Source organism: Lipotes vexillifer, unplaced genomic scaffold (genome assembly GCF_000442215.2).
Source record: "Lipotes vexillifer unplaced genomic scaffold, Lipotes_vexillifer_v1.1 scaffold61, whole genome shotgun sequence".
Lineage (NCBI taxonomy): Eukaryota > Metazoa > Chordata > Mammalia > Artiodactyla > Lipotidae > Lipotes > Lipotes vexillifer.
The window spans coordinates 2194577-2198964 of NW_006787051.1; the positions used below are offsets into that span (position 1 = coordinate 2194577).

At 37.0% G+C, this 4388-nt stretch overlaps 1 protein-coding gene across 1 annotated transcript in view; it reads right to left on the reverse strand.

Annotated features, from left to right (window-relative positions):
* The window catches only part of STK33 (serine/threonine kinase 33), a 181515-nt gene that overhangs the window by 176140 nt on the left and 987 nt on the right, over positions 1 to 4388 (reverse strand). The gene's annotated exons all lie outside the window — the stretch shown is intronic.

Below are 4388 nucleotides of genomic sequence, written 5' to 3' on the forward strand. Positions count from 1 at the left end.
AGGGAAAGAAAGTAGATTAGTGTTTGCCAGGGGCTGGGGGCGGGGAGAATGAAGAATGACTGCTAACGGATGTGGGGTTTCTTTTTTGGGGCGATGAAACATTCTAGAATTAGATAGTGGTGATGATTGCAAAACCTTGTGATATACTAAAAACTTAATTTTACACTTTAAAAGGAGGAATTATATGGTACGTTAATTATATCTCAATAAAAAAAGGTGAGCTGCAAGTATAAAAATGAGCTAAGTGTACACATTATAACATGTACCATCAAAGAGATAAAACAGAAAAGCAATTAAGTTAACGTGAAAATCACTGCTGGACATTGGTGTTTACTTTCATAATAACAAATATGAGAAGTATTGCATTTTATTGCCATAAACTGCACACCAACATAAAGAAGATTGAGAGGAAAAATTAATTTGATTCCATGAAAAACATCCAAGGTTAAATATTTGCTTTCTTCCCAATATCTCAGCTGGTTGTAAGCTGAGCTCTCTGGAGCAGATATAAGAGCCTCTATGTTAGATTTGCTGACAGCAAACAGACTTGAAAGAATTCAAGTATAAGAAACTGAGCCTCAGACGCGCTGCCTTTGGTAAATGGTAAATGGATTCTCTCCCAGCAAGCTCTGTCACTGCAGACAAGCATTCCACCATGATAACGACAAAGTAACAGAGTAGAACTTTCAATTACCAGCATCTCAACCTTAGAGACTGGATGAACATCTTCCATAAGGCTTTTCTCAGATTCTCTGAATGAATGTGTGAGTCCAGATGACCAGTTTTTCCAGGTGAACACAGTTCATGTCAAGAATACTGAATCACAAGCAAACTTTGTACACGTACAATGTAAAAGTAAAAACATAAGACAATATTCTAGAACTATGCCTGGAACATCGTAGGTACCCAATAAATACTTGTTGAATAACGTTTATATAGTTAATAATATCTACATAATTTAGACCAAATACTAAGGCAAACAGTAGCAGTATTTCTAAATCAACTTATCTTCATTAATAAAGTTGTTTTTTTCTTGCTTTATTCCTGATGTTATACCACACCCTTATTGAGAGTCAAACTGAAAAGTCAATGGTTATTAAGAAAGATAATTAGTCTATCGTAAGTAGAAAGGATATTCTGATTAATTCTAAAAGTTACTGCCTCTCATCTTACAAACCTTCCTGAAATAAAACAACTTTGGGTTAATAAAACTGCAGAAATTTGTGAGGTGGTTAATCTTTCATGCACCCTAAGATTTATTTTAGTTAATAAACTAAGAAAAAGATATATTGATACAGTTTAATAATAAGTTGTTTACTCTTCACATTCTGGAACCCTAAGACAGATCAAGCAAAACACAATTCACCTCATTGATCCCTATTGGAGCTCAGTAGGAAGGGAAATTCTTTCTGAAGCACATATTAAAGCACACTAACTTACCAATGCCTAGAAGGTCAGCAATTAATTCTACATTACATTTTCCCTTTTTTAAGCCTCTTTTAAAAACAGGGAAATAAATTCTCAGAATCTAACAACTGTGGGTGCTTGAAATACTATATAGAATCATCAGATGGATAAAAGAAGTAGATAATCTCTCCAGAGATCACATCTTTTCCTCTCTCAGGACACTTCTGAAAGTCTCTAAGGATACCATTCTACAAGTTCACGATCTACGACAGACTCAGAAAAAGTCTTCGCCAGTTTCTTTTACAGCAGTATAAGCTCTTTTCTTCTTCTATCTTCAAGGAGATATAAAGATGACATGAGTATCACCCTTTACATCATCATCTTTTAGGTTTTTTATTGGAAATCACACTACTTAATTCTCTTTCACTTTCATTAACTCTTCCTTGATTTGCTGACATCACAAAATAACATTTTTAAAGAAAATGTAGTTTGTTAACTGGTCTCTGCATGAAAAAGACTTTCTAAGCATAAAAAGCAATGAATCAAAAAAGAAAAGGTTAACAAGTAAACATAAAATTGTTTTAATTTCTATAAATGAAAAGCCATCATAAATTAAAAGAAAAGGCAACTGTAGGAGAAATGCCCCAATATGACAAGCAAGGGATAATATTCTTACTCTATAAAAAGTTCACACAAATCAGCGTCTGGCCAAGACAAGTGCCCCCTACCCAGTCCCGCATTCCCCTCCTCATCCGTACAAGAAACTGCTAGGTCCCTACAAAAAAAAAAAGAGGTTACAGCTTCTTTCTCCCAGCTTTCAGGGTCACTGTGCCTTTCTTCTGCCTTAGTTCTTTGCCTCCTACCATGATGCCCTTTTTCTTCTCAGCCCTGTTAGCCAGGAGATTCAGATAAACAGCCTGATCTTGATTTCAGATTTTCCCCAAGATCCAGCCTCTGAAACACTGCTTTCTACATTGGTCTGTAACCTGCAGGCTCCAGGGATACCTTATCCAACTAATTCCAGCCAAAGCCCAACATACTGGCTCCTGCCTGGGCTAGGGAGGCAGAAATCAAACAATTAAGAAAAAAAACTGAGACTCCAGTATAAAAACCATCAAAGAGCTAGTGCAGGCAATCTAACAGCTAATAAGATTTTTAATGCTTAAACACATTAATAATGGAAGATGTGAATTAAAATGAGGTACTATTTTTAATCTGTGAAATTTGCAAAGATTTTTAAAAAATAATAATGCTAACACAGGTGTCATAAAACTGATAGCAGGATGGTAAACTGGTATACTCTTTCTAAAGGTGGCAGCATGTGTGAAGAGCATTCCTCTGCCTTTTGACCCTTCAATGTCATTTTTAGGAACTGATCTTCAGTAATCAAAAATCTAGTCAAAAGATTTAAGTATAAACATATTCATCTCTACATTTTTGTACGTGAAATGTAACTATCCAAAAGTAAGTAAACTGCAAATAAATTATGCTTTGTCCACAGTGTGGATTATTATGGAGCCAATAAAAATGATATAGTAAGAGCTGACTATTCTATAGCACTGATTAAGGACCACTGACTGTCCTAAGCAGTTAACATGTATTCAGTCATTCACTCCTCCAACAACATAAATGGAAACTGTGAGGTAGGTAGGTGCTAGTATCATCTCCATTTCACAGTTGAGAAATCGGAGGCACAGAGAAGTTATGTAATTGGTTCAAGGTTACACTGACACAGACTCACATGCCCTTTTCTGAAATTCTAAAATCCAAAAAGCTCTGAACACCACGTGTTCTCATAAATTTGTGGCATATTCATTTGTTGGCAAAACCTGACCTGAACTGAAGCAAAAGTATGTATAGTCTTTACTTACCCCACTTTGAGTGAAGTTATCTTGCTAAAGAAAACTTAATGCATTTGATTACAGAGTGCTGCCCCAGACCCCACTAGAAGGGATGCAGTTTATACACCATGTTGTCTTTCTATAATCTGAAAAATTCTGAATTTTAAAGCACAGATAGCCCCGCGAGTTTCATATAAGGAATTGTGGCAGAGCTGAAATTCAAATCTATGCATCTGCTTGGCTCTGGAGTCTGTGCTCTTAACCACCATGGTTATTTTGAGAGCCTGTTTAATGGCATGGGAAAATTCTTATAGTTAAAATATTTAAGTATTTATTAACTACATACTATGTGTCAGACACACAGACAAAATTAAAATTGGGACAATGCTACTAAGGACAGATAACTGGTGTCAGAAGAGCCTATACCCTAAGGGGGCTTGTCCTAGACAGACTGGTCAGTGGCAGTTTTCCTGAGGAACCATCTGATCTGAGAAGTGAAGAATGAGCAAGAGTTAACAAGAAGAGGAAAGAGCATACCTGGAAGGAGAAGAGCATGCGCAAAGGCCCTGTAGTAGGAGGGAAAATGGAGACAAAGGATTCAGAGTCAGTGTAACCGGAACACAGAGAACCAGGAGAGCCTAGTGTAAGATAAGGCTGGAGAGGAGGTAGATGCTACAGGACCTTATAGGTGGAGTAACCATTTGCCCCAGTTTGCCTTAGGGACAGTCCCAGTGTAAATAATAGCACTCTCTTTTACTCTCAGAGGTATCCTGGTCTATATGATAAAATATATGGCCATCCAGTTTATCGGCCACATTAAAGAGTTGTACTTTTATCCTAAGAGCAATAAGAAATCCTGATGGATTTTAAGCGGCAGGGGGGCAGAAGAAGGGTATTGTAATGAAATTTTAATTTTCAAAAGGTCAGTCTTGCTACAGGGTAAAGAACAGACAAGAATACTGAAAGGATAGGGTGTATACCTTTAGACCAGTTTGGAGGCTACAACAGGAGACCAGGCAAGAGACAATGGCACTTGGTCTAGGGTGACAGTGGTAGAGACAGAAAGAAGTGGATGGAACTGAGTTTGGTTTGAACGTAAAATAAACAGACCTTGATGATGATTTCCACACAGAAAGAGTG